The sequence below is a fragment of the Caretta caretta genome, chromosome 12 (genome assembly GCF_965140235.1).
Source record: "Caretta caretta isolate rCarCar2 chromosome 12, rCarCar1.hap1, whole genome shotgun sequence".
Taxonomy (NCBI): Eukaryota; Metazoa; Chordata; order Testudines; family Cheloniidae; genus Caretta; species Caretta caretta.
This window is the reverse complement of record NC_134217.1, coordinates 22,779,650-22,796,038: the sequence shown is the minus strand read 5'-3', so window position 1 is coordinate 22,796,038 and position 16,389 is coordinate 22,779,650. Positions and strand designations below refer to the sequence as shown.

At 39.8% G+C, this 16,389-nt stretch overlaps 1 long non-coding RNA gene across 4 annotated transcripts in view; it reads left to right on the top strand.

Annotated features, from left to right (window-relative positions):
• LOC125620592 (uncharacterized) overlaps positions 1-16,389 on the top strand; it is a 372,396-nt gene that overhangs the window by 313,074 nt on the left and 42,933 nt on the right. For all 4 annotated transcript variants that reach the window (XR_012664581.1, XR_012664579.1, XR_012664578.1 and 1 more), the window contains one exon: positions 14,695-14,752. This is a non-coding gene — a long non-coding RNA (uncharacterized LOC125620592). The remainder of the gene's footprint in view (positions 1-14,694; positions 14,753-16,389) is intronic.

The window sequence follows — 16,389 nt, the reverse complement described above, 5'->3', positions numbered from 1 at the left end:
GTTGGATAAAACAATAAATGCTAATTTAGACCGAGTCATTCCACAACAAATACACTCTCTTGGCCTCTTTTATAAATCAGAACATCAAACAGCTGTTCTCTCACCCTAGCAAAATTATAATATAATTTTCCTTTAGACAGTCTTTTCTAGTAAATATTGGATGAAGCAAGACACCAGACACTTTTGTGGATCTGTTTCAGCCAGTGAATCCTGTTAATTGATTAATTGCCCACAACATGTAAAAGTAACTTTATTTCATCAGCTTTTTTCCCCTACAATTTATAAGTCCTTGGGCTGAACATTCAAGAAACTACAGTTCCATTCCAAATCCCAATATGCCCTTTTGTTCTAGAACATAAAATTCCTTTTTAGCATTAAAATAATTGCTAATTGGCTGAGTGCTCTGTTGCTAAAACTGGACTTAAGGCCCAATTCTTGTGTCTTTTAGGGCAGCTTTGCACTATCTTCCCAGTGCAAAGTTGCTCTAAAGCCAATGGATCCAGTCAGAGGACAAACTTTCTGTACCTCTCTGATTCTGCCTCCATGTCCAGGGGGAACAGAGTGTGGCTGGGGCATCCTTACGCTATATCAATATTTTTCTGCAACAACAGCCTTTTGGGGGCTGTTGGCAACTGACGTAACATAGAGCAGACCTGAAGCTGCTTTAAGCTACACCTGGTACCAGTTCAGGGATATGAGGGTAGGGTGCAGAGCATCTCTTTCCACATTGACTCCACAGCTGTATTCAGTGCTCTTTGGGCAGAGCTGTGAGTATGGCCCATGGTCTGTTTGTCATTTTCTACTACTTTTAAAATAATAAAAATGTAATGCAAAGTAATTTCTTATACAACTTAGTCATAGAAGAATAAAGGGCTAGATTGTCAGTAGTGCATCTGTAGGAGCGTGTGAGCAGCCTTTCCCCACCTTCTTTGCATCCCTTTTTAACAATCTTGGTCTTTGTACTCCTTGAGTGCAAAGGCTGCTTGAGGCAAGCACCAGTTCTGGAACGGACTTACTCCAAGGGGCAGGAGGCACAAGTGCTGGGCCATGGCTTTGACCGTACCTCACACTGACCAAAAGAACTGAGGCAGCACAAGTTGGATCACAGACCTCACCATTTTCTCTCAGAACCTTCTGCACCTTAAGACATATTGACTGACTTGGAAACAAAACATCCAGAAGCTCTTGTTAGGGCAGTGCACCTGTGTATCTCAACCACTGCAGGACTGTCTCTTTACAGTGTAATCTTATGTATGTGTCCCTGTTTGTAATACAGACTCTGTGTCTGTCCTTTGGCAATAGGACTGTAGTATATTTTACCAGCAGACTGCTCTATCTCACTCATTTAACAGCAATTGTCTGAGCTAGCACACAGCTTAGAGGCTTAGGGAGGGGACTAAAAACTAGCAGTCAGATTTACCCAATGGGAAGCCAAGAGGCAGCTCCATTTAGGGGTGGTGGAGCTCTGCAAACTCCCCTTGCTCTGTTTGTGACCATTTCTGTGTCCACAACGCCTCATATAGTGGTGCTTGTAGGCATCATTATATTGACTGACTCAGTTTTTCTGTGGTTGTGTTTGACTTTTCACCTATGCTTTGCTCTGCTCTTGGTCATCCTGGAGACCCACAGGCTCTGCTGATGACCCCTCAGCTCTGCTTGGCTCTTTGTGTCTCCCATGCCATTGTCCTTGCCAAACTTGAAGCATGATAGCACAACAGAAGCTGATACAGCAGTGATTTGAGGAAATGCTTTTACTGAAATCAGTCATTGGGAGTGTCATTTGCTGTGTCAGTAGATGGCAAGTTGCAGCATGGTTTAATTCACTAACTCATGGGTGAGGAGAGGCAAGGCTGTCACCTGCCCTTTGATCTTTTTCTTCTGAGTTTCCGTCATTGCCATAAACCTGAACCATAGAAATTCACCCAGCTTGGCCTAACTTTTCTTGGAAGCCCAGATTTACCACCCAGCCACTGCAAAGGACATTCCATAGCTAGGGAGCATTCTGGAATAAAGTGTAGAGACGTTTGTGGGAAAAGCAGAAAAATGGGCATTCAAGGCTAGTCCATTAGCTTGAATGAAGGTTAACATGAAAAATGTACCTGGTTATGACCACAGTAACTCTGCCAGTTCACAGGACAATATAAGGGAGATTTACTCTGAGTGATATTCATGTCGTGTCCCATCCCTCTTAGGTTATTTAACTGCCTCTGGGGAGATTCACACTGGGGACTGCAGGTTTCAGCTGTTGCAACAATGCTGGGTGCAGAAAGAACAGGTCAGTACAGAAGAAGTTGGGCAATCTCTGTGAACTTTTATAGCAATGTCAGACTTAGCATGAAAGAGTGTAGATTTGAGAATCAGAGCTGCATGCGAGGTACTGCAGAAAGTTCTTTGCTACTGAAATATGGCATTTAAATTCCATGAAAAAGTTGATTTCCTGTTGGGAACACTTCCTGATTTGCAGAAGAATCCACAATGCTTCCTTTCTTGTCCTCTCAGAGTGAAGAATTTAAAAAAAGAAAAAGAAAAAAAGAAAAACACCATAGCTAATCAAACATCTACAGGTTCTTTGTGAAAAAATTGTGTTTTTTGATAGGACACAATTTCCAAGGCCACTAATGGGTTCCATTGAGCAGGAGCGCACATAGAAAGAATATGGCAACTGTCTTCTCAGTCCAGTAATTCAAGTATGTTGTCATGATAACTCTGTGCTTAAAAGGGAATATATGGGTTGGGCATGTGGCTTCCTAGCTGGGAACAAGGGGCATCATGGCCATGCAGAGTCTACAAACAAATCTGAGACTTTGGTAAAATACTATGATAATTTTAGGACTCTAAGGTTTAGGCCCTTTATTTCTGAACATGTGCATGGAGACATGTATGTTGCGTGTTTATCATTAACTCTGTATTTCTTGACTTTTGAGATCATGGTTTCTTAACCTTAACACTAGCTTTCTGTATGGAATTTGCTTATTTATTTTAAAAATAAAGGAAACGAGTGGCATTTACCTTATTAATTTTAGAATGGTTCCATTCTTCAAAGGAATGCTGCATTAATGCTTTTTCTTTCTCGGAATAAAAACTGCAAATGCCATCTTTTTCCAATATAATCAAAGAAGTCTTCATAAATTATTTGGTAGAAAATATAAATTAACTTAAAACTGTATGTCAGCTGACCTATAATAATGTTTATGGGTAAATTTCTATTTTACAATGTTTAACATATAATGAATTTCAAAAAGACCTAAAACAAAGTGGAGATTTGGTCCACTGTTCTCAAAGTCAACATCTTCAGATTCAAAACTAGCAATTAAATCTAACATAAAATCCTATTATACACATGTAAAAAAATGTTCAGTGCTCATAACTGTAAAACTGCTGAAATTATTTTCTTCAAACTTGGGTTGCTTCTTAGATCTCAGTGAGATCTACAAAACAATCCCAGTTTGATCAATTTGTGTCAGTCATTGAACTACATCTGGGTAAAATGTGCGATTAACATGTATATGGTTTTTCACATACAAAACTCAAAACCAGTTAAATGGATTTTTTGAAGCTTTATTTAAAATAATTATGAATGTCTGATACTGACTATAGAAAATTTCACCCCAAAAGGAATTTTGATGAAGTTATATGTGTCTGAAAAGGGGGATTTAATGTGTTTCCTGTTGGGACTAGATCAAAACTCATCTAATGACTCCTGTTTCCATAGGTGTTAGACAGGGAAGTTGCTTGGAGCTACACTAGGGCAAAGTGAGGCAGGCAGGTGGCATAATGGATACAGGCAGAATGTGGCAGGGAATAGAATGGAGTATACTCCCAATCATGCAAATGGTGTGTGGGACTCTTACTGCTTTCATAAACTGAAATGAGTGCTGCCATGAGGAAGGGCTGCAGATTTGGGCATCTAGCTCTTGCTTTTTTGGCTCAAAGTTTGCTTTCTTTGCCAGTTGTTTCTGAAGAAAGCCATGGGATTGAATTATTGGTGTGTGATGGGGTGGACTAGGCCCTGACTCCCCTGCTGAAGGCCTTGCAGCCCTGCCCAGAAAAGGGCAGCAGGGAACAGCCAATCTAGGCCCAGCAGGCTCCTATAAAAGGACCTGCAGGGCCAGAATGAGTTCAGTCTGCTGGCAGGGACCAGGGGAGCAAGAGGTGCTCCTGGTTGGCCGCAGATGCTGAAAAGCGTGGACAGATCAGTTGCTGGCATAGTCAGGGGAGCCTGAGAATAGCTCCTGGCTGGTTGCTGGGACTCAACTAAAACGGGTAATGGGGGAAATACAGAGCAGCAATCAGTGAAGCGACGCAGCATGAGGCTGCTATACTTAAAGGGTCCCTGGATTGGGTCCTGGAGCAGTGGATGTGACCAGGTTCCCCATACCCCCACAAACCATTGGGGGAAGTAGCTATGGTCTAAGAAAGGGAATCAGAACTGTGGCAGCCCAGGAAAGGGGGTCACACTGGGACTGACTCAGTGGGGAGTTGTGGTCAGTGAACTGAGTCCAAGTGAGTCCAAGAGGGGTCACTCAGCAGAAAGGCTGGTGTCACTGAGGACCCAAGTAGATGCAAGAAGTCCCCAGGGAAGAAGCCATCAGGGCACTGCTCAGTTCCAGAGTAGGAACCTTGCAACCTAGCCAGACCAACCAAGGGTTCCGTGATGGGCCCTGTTGGACAGGTTAAAGACCCAGTCCAAGGAGGGCTACAGAAAGATACACCAACTGAGGCGGTACTGCCGTAGGCTCCTGTTGAACTAATTAAGGATCTGAGCCCAGGGAGGGCTGCAAGTTGAGCCCAGTTTAGAGAGTACCACGACGGCCCTGTTGGATTGTTAAAGACTGAGTCCAGGGAGGGCTGCAGGACATTGGGGACATTTTGGACTGTGCGCCCCAGAAGGGATTTGTTTATATGCACATGGACAGTGGATTTGGCTGGAGGGCTGAGTCACCAAAGAGCTGCCTGACAAATGCAGTGACTGACAGGGGGCACCATGAGCAGAGAAAAACTGCAGACATGCACTCAACCAGGGGGCGCTCACATGAGGTGAGTGCACCCCATTACATGGTGTTACTCTAATGACTCTTCAGTTTGACTGGAAAACATCCTTTTTGCCAGCCATGGGTTAATACTGTCTTTGTTCTGTTGTGAATTGAAGAGAAGCGTCTGTACACTGAGTAACTTCTGTGTTTTTGAAAGTTTTTCTTCCCTTCTATACAGGAGCATGACAAGATTGTCAATTGGTAATACCCAAATTGTGTCCTCATTTACACTGTTGTCACCTGATTGGCTTTAGTGTTTGTAATACAGGGATTTAATGTTGTAAAGAAATGCATTTTTCAAATAGAATTAATTTTAAAAAAAATCTTTACATTGTTAGGAACAAATTTTAAAGAGAAAGAAACCGCATCCCATGGACAAAAATGTGCATGCCTGTACACTTATATATACATAGAAGTGCTGATTCCTGCAACTGATGGAGTTTTCTACACTGATGCCTATTTTCTTTTTTTTCTCTCACCAGTCTCTTCTTTTTAAAGAGGTGGGCATACATTGGGATGCATCAGTATCCTCTCTTGCATTATGTCTAAACACTGCATTCCAATATCTGAAAGTTATTTCATACACTTCATTTGACTTGTAGTCTAGGAAATACTACTAGGAAAAATGCAATTCCTTTGGGCTTGTTGAATAAAAGTACAGAACAATAAAACCCGAGGTTTGGAGAATAGGAAATAAAAGGAATATAAGTGGCTTTAACTTGTAAAGACTTAGCCTCTAGATTTCACTAGTTCCTCCTATGGTTTCTGCAGTTTCTTATCTAAGAAGCAATGCCACCAGGAAAAAAAGGCATCATTCTTTGTGGTTTTTAACAGAATACCCTCCTATCCGATTAGGATAACTGTACATTCTCTTTTTGTGGATGTCACTCCGTAGCAGACAGATTGACCATTAAAATGAACAGTAATGTATTAATATAATGGTCAAAGCAATGTAGTGTGCTTCTCTTCTAAAAAAACTTGTAATATAATGGGTGAAGCTCAGGAAAATATGCTGCATCAACTAATAGTAATATAATCCCAGATGGGTAGTCAAACAGCTGGAAGTGTCCACCAATATACTAAATGACGAATTTGGAGGATCAACTAGACACAGAAAAACTGTGTGTTTACCACAGCAGAAAATATACTTTTATGGTTATTTTTTACACCCAAACATTACTCTTTGAGAGCCATCATATTTTATGAAAACTTTTATTAACATTTCAGAATGACCTTACCCCTCATTGTGTTTCTATCAGTCCCAAGAGCCATAACCTATTTAAAATATTTTTATCTTTATAAACACAATAAAGTAAGCTGTCTTGAACATAGATTTGTAGATCTCATTAGAGATACTTTTTAAAAAGGTACTCTGTCTCTTGGGAAGATAATGACAGGTTGTAATCTTGGCATGCAAAGTTTACAGAGAGGAACAGTTTATTAAAATAGATTGTTTAATCTTTCAAGCATTGTTTCAGAGGGGTGTGCTTTTTAATTGCACTTGGGCATAACATGAGAGACAGAGGAAGCCAATGGTAGCTGAAAACTGATACTGGTGGCAATATCAGATATATTGCATTTCAGGTGGTGGTGGTTGTTGTTTTTTAAAGCTAAATATATTTGATTTGAAGTGTTATCAAAGTCATGTAAGAAAAATGGCAATTTTTAACTGATTAAAGTGAACATTCGTCTGTCTCATAAATGAGGTATTTTCCCTAGGGTAGTCAACAGCTTTGGTGGCACCAGATGGGGGTAATTTTTCAGATGTACTCTTTCCAATGGGCCAGTGTCCTAAGGCTTTGCTTTAAATGGCCTTTTTATGCAGTAAGATAATGGGCAGTTTGTGCATTGCTAAATCAGCCCTATTTTGTTAGGAATGTTACAGTCAGGAGCACTTACAATTTGTCAGAGGAAATGCAGAACATCTCTACAGGAGTCTGTTTAAGAGGACATCATTTCTCGATAAGCTCTTGCTTAGGTCAACATGCAGCACTGCTCTTACACTATTCCCCTGTTGCTTCTGCCACACGGGAATGCTCTGATTTATTAGGATTACACAAGTCATGTCCTCCGCCTGACTGAATCCACAATGTGAAAATTTTCTTTCTTTTTCCTTTATCAAAACGAAATGTAGAAGGTTACTTTTAAGCCTTCATAAAGTATTTCTAAGAGGAGCATTTCAATGAAAGAAAATACCCATATACTATACAATGACTTTTGTATAGCTGTGTTTTATAAATACATCATCCCAAACCATTCGAATCAAGACTGCAGCCATTGTGAAAAGTGCTGCTGTTTAAGAGACCATGCTATTTTTTTTTAAAAAAATATTATACTGCTGTACAATGCTAGTGATGTGTATGGATAAAGTGACAAGATTATGAATTCTGTAAATGTGATGCAAACATTTCCATTAACTGATAAAATTACTGGATTTTAACCAGGGTGTAAAAACAAAACTCAGCCCATGGAACCGAAACCCCCACAACCCAACACCCAAAGTCAAAGTGAGAAGCAATGCTGATTGCCATAAAATGTATGTCTTGTCAACTTTTTAATTACGTTTTAAATTGAATCCAGATTTCTCCTATGAAGCTGGCTTAATAAAAGGTGATTCTTTACTGAAATCTGTTTTAAAAGCTGTGTCCAATTCAGTGCTGTGTTCATTTCATGTGTGGTAAAGGTGCTAGCACTTTGTCATTTAAGCTGCCTTTCCTGAAGAAATTTTTGGTTTGTTTTAGCACTGCAGTATTTTAAACTGAGACAAATGCAGTCAAGGACTTTGTAATGAAAGCAAGAGATCTTTGAAAGGTTTTAGTAGTTTTGTGTATTAGAAGAGGATTATAGTGTAAATAGAGCTGCAGGAAACATTTTGAACAGGGAGAATTTATCCACATTTTTTACTCTACTTAAGGATGTTATGTTGTAAATAAGTAGCACAACACAATGGAATTCAGCTCAATGAAACAAAGTATTCTGAGCATAGCACCTTAAAGATATTGGGCCTGATTTTCCAAAGTACTGAGCACCCACAATTGTCCGTGAAGTCAACTCATAAGGCTCCACTGATAAGACCTAATGTGGAGCCATTTTGTAGGCAACAGGATAGATACAAATGTGAAGGTGATAGACGAAGAAAAGATGAAAAAAGAATTCAAGGAGACAAAAGAATAATAATAAACTAAGAGAAGAAAAGGCCACAAATGAGCATTTAGGCCAAGATAAATTCTGTACATTGGAATAAATTACACAAAATGGCAGCTCATCGTGAAAGTATAATCTACTATGAAAACTTTAAAATACTATTGGTAGTATTTATATAAAGGTGCTTCAAAAATAAATTTAGGAGATTGGTATTAGAATGTGAAACCTTGCACTTTTAGGACAATGGTGTACATTTGATAAGTAATTGTTATCTAATGACTCTTAATTATGAAATGAGTATGGTAGTTCGTATCAGTTTTTCATGTACAGTGTACACGTAATACTATCACAATGAGCACCATTTTTTGCATTCCTTATGAGAAGCCTCAGGACAGATAGCAAGGACTGAATGAGCACACAAAAGTCAATGCTCAAAGTCATGAGCAGGGAGGGTTTAATTTTAACTGAATACACATCCCAAAGTTTAAGTTTCTGTAAATAAATAAATGAATAAAACAAATAAATGAATATCCAATTTTTTTGCTCCCGGGTTTGCTAAGAAAATCTTCCAAATGTGAATTGTTGCCCCACCATCCTTCCAAGTGTGCACATACCCCTGAAAAAATAAGACTAAACCTACCACAGTTAAACGCAATTGAACCTAACAGTGGCAAATTAAATGACAAAATAGAATCCTAGAACTGGAAAGGACCTTGAGAGGTCATCTAGTCTAGTCCCCTGCACTCCAGGCAGGACTCAGTTTTATTAAATAGTTCTGTTTCACCTCAAATCCCCTTTGGGGAAACACCTGGCAATTCTAGAACTCAGAGGAACAGCCGTGTTAGTCTGTATTCGCAAAAAGAAAAGGAGTACTTGTGGCACCTTAGAGACTAACCAATTTATTTGAGCATGAGCTTTCGTGAGCTACTGAGCTGTAGCTCACGAAAGCTCATGCTCAAATAAATTGGTTAGTCTCTAAGGTGCCACAAGTACTCCTTTTCTTTTTGCGAATTCTAGAACTGTGGCCAGAACTCTTGGAGAGTACCAGCAGGTTTTGCATTCTCTTTTGGAAAGGCCGTGTGTGATAAGCAAGTCCTAAGGTTGCCTAGGCCATCTCTTTTTGGTGTCTAAGTGAAGGACTTCAGTTTCCCAGCCTGTCTGTCTGTCTGTCTTTTAGAGAAATTTCTTGTTGGGCAAATTTAAATCTGAAAAAATATGAACTTTAGTCAGTGAGGGCAAAATGTAATGTTACTCTTTTTCTCTTTTCCTTGTTACATCTTTTAACATGAAGTTTAATTTGACTTTGTAAACTTTAGTTTCTTAGTATGCCTTTCACTATTAAATATATTCTCGGTAGTAAATCAAGGAACTTGGCTAGGTATGAAAAGTATTAAAAATAAACAAATAAATGGTAAACAAATACTAGCTTTTAGTGGGTGGGATGACCTCTGTAGGTGTCTTCTCTTTGGTTACAAACTTAAGTTGTAACGTTATTTCCAGTGAGCCCAGAAGTATGCCGGTTAATGGAGTAAAGCATTCAGTCAATGATAAGAGGCTGTTTTCAGTCACTGATCTTAGCCAAAGTGTCCCATAATCTGTTATCTCCACTCCAAATTGTTAGGTCATGGAGAGAAAAATGAGAAGATGTAGTGGAATTACACAGTGCATTGAAGAACCAAAAGCCTCCACTGCCAAAAGAGGGGAGAAAACAATGGAGCAGTTAGATTTGTTTTCAACAAAGAAGTTGACACAACTGGGCTAATTATAAAAGTATGTTGAAAGGATAATGGCAAGTGAGTAATGCCAGGATTATTCCGGTTTAAATCAAAAGAAATATCCATCTGCATTATTGGACATAGGAAAAATTGAATGGTACAAAATGTCCAAAGATTGTACATCAGCATTAACAAATGCTATATTCATACTGAAGTACAGGTAAGAGTGAATGATGTAAAAACATTGGGCCAAATTGCAGTGGTCATGGAAGGGCAGATAAAGCGGGAGATGGACAGTCGAAAAGTGTCAGACCACACCTTTCCTTAGGTTGAGCACATACCTGAGAGCAGAATTTGGCTGATAAGGATTTTGTTTTTTCTAACCTGCTGCATGTTATCCAAAATATTCTGCTAATCTATCTCTGGTCTATTCTACCACTTAAGTAGATGTAAACGTGTGAAAAAGACACCGCCCTGGGCAACGTAAATTATATTGACCTAAGTGCTGTCCACACCGGCGCTATGTCTGCGGGACAGCATCTTCTGCCGACATAGCTTTTCACTGCCTGTGGCTGGATCTTGTTAGAGAATCCAGCTCTTTATATTTATCTGAATATGATATAGAGACCAAAACTGATTAGTAGGTAGACAGCACACCAACACACCGAAGGAGAGAGTAGATACCATGAGTAAACAGTGCTTATCAGACATAAGCAGGGGTAACAGAAACACATAAATACAGAATGGGATTCTTCAAATATTGCTGTTTTCTAAGGGATTCAAATTTCCATTTACATAAAAGTTCCTATCCTTTCTGGGTGCAGAGAATAGCTACAATGCTGCATTCATGCTGCAATGCTGTCTTATTTGCTCCGTAGCCAGATATGCTAAAACTAAGTAGCAAAAGGGACGTAAATTTTGAACAACTCCCCTCATCTAAATGATGTATTGAAATTCCATTTTGACCACTGATTGTAATGTTTGTACTTCTAAGTCAGTTTGTCCATGTCTAAAGCACTTCAGCTTTGTTCATTGAAATGACATACTTATTTTTAAAGTGTTTTTATTGCACTCTAGGCATATACAAAGCAAAAGGATACAAAATAGGAAAGTCAAAGCAAAAATCAAATTGTCATCTACCCATCGTCTGCATTAATAACATTGCCAACTTTTGTTTAACACACATGGGAGCCTAGTGTGAAATTACCAAGATAGTAAATTGGGCATATGCTTTAAATCTTTGTCTTACAGCATATAAAAATAAGAGAATTAGCTTCTTACGCGTACTATTGGTGTACAGTGCTAGTGAAAACACTACAAGTGAGATTTACAATTAAAGAAAGGAAAGTGTGTACCGCAAGGGAGAAATATGCAGGTTGGAAGGGGGCCTGGCAAGTAAAGAGTATAACCCTTAAGGTAAGCAAGAGAGAAAATGTTCTGAAGTGTTGCAGGAGACAAGCTAAAGTAAAATCAACACTCTTCTCTGAGCTGGACTAAGGCAATCTGGCAAGAGTGCACATGGACATGCACACACTCACACACATCCTTGTCTCCCAAGCACAGGGCCCTCACCAGCACAAGTCTGTGCATAGTCTTGGGGTGGTGGCAGCAACCTGGACTCCACTACTCATAGCTCTCCATTGGGATGGCAGGAAGTCTCCATGCCTACAGCTGGGATGGCAGGGCCTGAGGCTTCCGTTCTCAGACCTCGGCCCACCCAAGTTGATGTAGCAGTGCACTGAGACCCTGGCTAAACTAACTGCAGCAGAGTCAGCCAGAGCGCCTCTTCCTCTCTGGCTGCTTGAAGAGTACCAGCAGCTAGTCTTGTTCTCCCCAAGCTGCTTTAAAATACCGTGGTGTTTGCTGGACCCCCAAGCTCCTGACTACATGAAGATCATCAATAGCAGTCTATCCCCATTCCAGGTGTTTACTGGAACCACTGTGTGGACCTTTTGTGGTGCAGACCCTGCTCCTTGTTCTAGGCTGTATGTAATGACATTACTGATGCTGATGGTTTTGAAATGAAACCGAGAAGCCAGCTGTCTCAACCCTGGAGGATACCTCACACCCTGCCACTCCAGGGGGGCTCCCCAGGCTGCTTCAGAGGCATCGGGGACAGCCTGGAATGTCTCCTGGAGTCAGGGAGTTCCTCATTGCACAGCAGGCGTCTAGAAGTCCTGAGAGCCATGGCCCCAACTGAGGATCACAGGGTTGCAGCAGGGATCCTGGAAACATAGACTGCCTTGTCTTGAGCCCTGGTTTTCAGGGCTTTAATGCTCCCTGCTTGGGAGCTTAGACCCTGCTAGAGCCAGGGCTCAATGGGAGGGAGCTGAAAGCCCCCACTTCTGAGACAGTCTGCAAAGCTGCAGACCAGGGGAGCCCAGGCTCCCCCAGCAACCTGTGAGGCAAGGTGGCAGGAAGCCAGGCAGGTCCAATGGAAACCTGCCTATTTTTCATGGAAGTTTGCTGAAAATGATAATGCTTCTGGGAAACATTTTGGTTTTGATGACTTGGAATTTTCTGACAAATGTTTCTTTGGAAAATTCTTGACCAGCTCTAGTTTTATCCCATACTGACAACTCTCTTTGAATTAACTGGTGAATGATCACGCTTTATCCATAATTAAGTTAGGTAGAGACAATACTTTTTGCCCTGTATAATTCCTTATGGACTACTTAGTACTCATATTTCAGATGTTCCCTTATCTGTATTCTTCATAAATATTCCTACAAAACTAATGATGAAGTGAGATTTTTATTTGAATGTTCCAGAGAGTTTCAGGGAAAAAATTCTGAAGAATTTGCCAGAGCTTTCCACATATTTCCATTCTACTGGCCAAGCTTTATTTAAAACATTTAGGATTTGAATCCTGAGAACCTGAGAGGTCATTTCCCTCACTGTGTCAACTGTCTCACTATGGTCCTGCAGCCTTGAAAATTCATCTGTCCTGGCAAAGGGGAGTATCTATTTTATGGGTACTCAGCATTTAGTGACATTCACCTTACAGGAGCAGAATCCCCCGCAAGGTTGGCAGAATGTAGAGGCTGCAGTACTGTAACACTCCCTACATTTGAGCTCTGGGGGTGAAATCCTGGCTTCAGTGTAATCAATGGGAGTTCTATTGACTGGATTTGGGGCAGGGTTTCACCCTGGTTGACTTGGAGGTAGGATATTCCCAGTGGAAGGCTCCCAAGGCTTCCTCTGTCTCATGGCATAGTGGTTTGTTAGCGTCAAGCAGTATGTAAGGGGATTTGGAATGTGTCTGTGGGGGAGAAGGAAATAGGAGTTTGGATAAAAAGTGTCCTGTGGAGAAAACACTAAGAACAGCCAAGCTTGGGAAATAAGCTTAGGCTGTATTTTGTTGGTTGTTATTAAAATCACTAAGAAAGCGAAACCAAAGGAAGGGGAGGACCCTAAGTTTGGGCCCTATTTTGTGTCATTAGGATCGGGGTGAGAATGCCACCTGCTTGTAGATATATTATCTTTCAGCTGTACCTCTTTAAATTTGCATGTGTTACTTGGCCTTAAAATACATACCCAAACTAGGAATTGAGCAGTTTTGGACAAGGCCCCACCTGTCTTCCTTCTCCTGCAGATTTGTGTAGAGTTTTCTGAAATTCACTACCATCTTCATGTTGGTTTATTATATTGTGTACTCGGACAAGCACAATAAGAGGTATTAGACCTGGGGAATGGAAGGGAAGATAAAGAAAGACTTCTCATTCTATAAGAAGTGTGAGTTAAAGCAATGATGAAGAAATGAAGATGGATTCAGAAAGATAACACCGTAGCTTACATCATGGAGAACAAGCAAGTGCCTTAGAGGTAAAAGAACTGACATAATTTCACAGCATGCACTAGTGAGCGATGAGAATCCAAGGGAAACAAGATGGCATGTGAGAAACAAGCTTTCATTGATCACCACACGCCATGATAGCACTGTCTAGAAAACCATTAACAAAGGTGAGAAAATAATACAATATTTGACAACTATTATTTTCTTTTAAGAAGTCCACATTAAAAATACATCTAAAATACAACACACAAAGAAGCTACATAATGTTAAACTCCTTGTAGATGTGCATCTCCTGTGTGCTTTTGAAGAAAACTTAGAAATCCATAGGTTTTGAATTTCCAAGTTTAACTCATCACTTTTCTTGTTCTGTTTTTTCTTTTTTTAAATCTATGCAGAACTATCAAGTTGCTGAAGCCCAAAATAGAAGACAGAGCTTTATAAATATTTTGCATATTTTTGTTTAATTTGTTGAAAATAATACAAAATATGCTCACACTTGGCATCCAAAATGCAAATATTAGGAATCCCAGGCCCTTGATGCATTATTTTTTTCGTCTGTATGGTGTGGTGTGTTGCAGGAGATAATGCTATACTGAGCTAAAAAATGCACACTAACAAAGCTACTTCATTGTACCTTGTGAAGGTAAACTCAGCCACAATGTATGAGTTTTTACAAACATTCCAAAGAATGATTACTCTGTGTGTATGCACAAAAAAAGTAAAATTTTAATATAATTAACAATGTTTGGTTTGGAAATGTATTTTCTACACACACACACACTCAAATTCAGTGGGGAGATCAAAGTGTGTATAGGGGCTTTTAGCTCTAAAACATAATCTTTCATGTTCCAATACATGAGGGTTAAATGGAGAGCTTTTAAGTGGAGAAAATATGCAGTCCATGTGAAAGGTTTGATAGTACTGTATAGCCACCAAAAGCTTAAATGCGCCTGACTGACTGTTTTTACGGAAGACAGTAAATTAGTCTTTCCTTTACCTTTGACAGGTGAGAAGCAGTTCTTGCATGACCGGTGGCTATCATACATACATCTGCTACCACACAGGTGAGACTTTCAGCTTCAAAATGATGACTGGTAAGAAAAACAAGATGTCTTTCCTTGTTATAAATTTAACTCTTCTATGATTAGCTTGGGCCAATTAGGACACTCCTGGGGTTCAGACTATGTCTCAAGTACAAGCTGAAAGCCTGATTAGCTGAGGTCTCTTGATACTTGTTCTTGGTAGTAAATGCTGGCACATATAGTATTGATTTTCATTTAGATATCTTAATGTTTCCAGACAATCCTAGCAGATGTGGGCTGAACTCAGATCTACGAGAGAGCTGGGCTGCAATCTGCAAGCATTTTTCTTGCCTTTTTGTTTCATTTTTCCTAAACTTAACTGATTTGGAATCAGGAGATATAAATGAAAAATGCAGAGTTTGCCTATCAATCATGGCATGTACAAACATTGCTACTGCCCTTTTCTAACATCCTATTACCACCGGGTAGTTGGCTAGTCAAACAGGAATAAAAATTACACTGCAAACATCATAAGTTAGGCTTGATTTGTTGAGCAAGAAGCCTGACAATTCTGTAAGAGTTATATACCTCAGCCTCGCTGAAAATCAGCCTTGTTATGGCTCTGGTACGTCTATAAAGATTGTTCATTTCATATAAAACAGCTACCTGCACTGAAAGGCCTGAAAGGAAGAATGATGCTGGTTATAAATATAGAGGAAAATCTATTTGTCTGCCCCTTCGTGCTGTTAGCAAGTCACACGATGCAGCCCTTATGCTGTTCCTAGGCAGCAGGGGGAGTTTTCCATGGCCACCTTTTGCTTTCATCTTCTGGCCTGGACTGAAGCACATCATCTCTCTTTGTCATATGAGATAAAGCAATGAAGTGTGACCAGTGCCACTGCATTGCACTCTGCCCACCAGGAGCACGTTAATGATAATGAAAAACTATACTGCACCACATTTAAACTAAATGTGAGCGTAAGGCTGTCTGTTGGCAGACTGGTGTAACAGTTAATGTCATAAAAGATAAATAGAAATTATTAGAATTGGTTTGGAAGGGATTTTTTTATAGAGCAGGGTTGTATTCCTTTAAAGATACATTATCAGACTGTTAAATCTAATTTCAGGCTACTGGGCAATTAAAATGATTAACACTCTTTACTCATATAGTTCGATTCATTAAAGTTTTAAACACCCTTTACACACTATTTATGTTGAAAATAGAGAAATAACATGTGAAAATGTCTTGAATCATTAATCATTCAAATTTGCTATATAACCACTTTTGAAAAATCTTAAAACCATAGTGTGTATTTACAAACCTCCAAAGGCATGCTTGAAAGAAATAACAAAATCAAATTCAACCCCCACTGCATCTGACAGACCTTTTGTAGCTCCCAGACCCTTTTCTGTGTTTGCAAAGAAAACCACCCAGAAAATTCCCCCAAAAGATTGTTTAGGAAGCTATTCCTCCCAGGGGCTTGTCTACTTCTTAGCTGTCTTCATCTGGGGGCTTATTCCTTCTTGGTACTCAGTGATTTAGGCATGGAGCTTCCATTAAAGATAATAGGAGCTCCAAGTATAAATCCTTGTGCACTGAAATGAAAATATATTCTGGGTATGGCACTTAGTTTTCAAGTGTGTCACATGGAATTTAGTATTATCTACTGACAAACCAG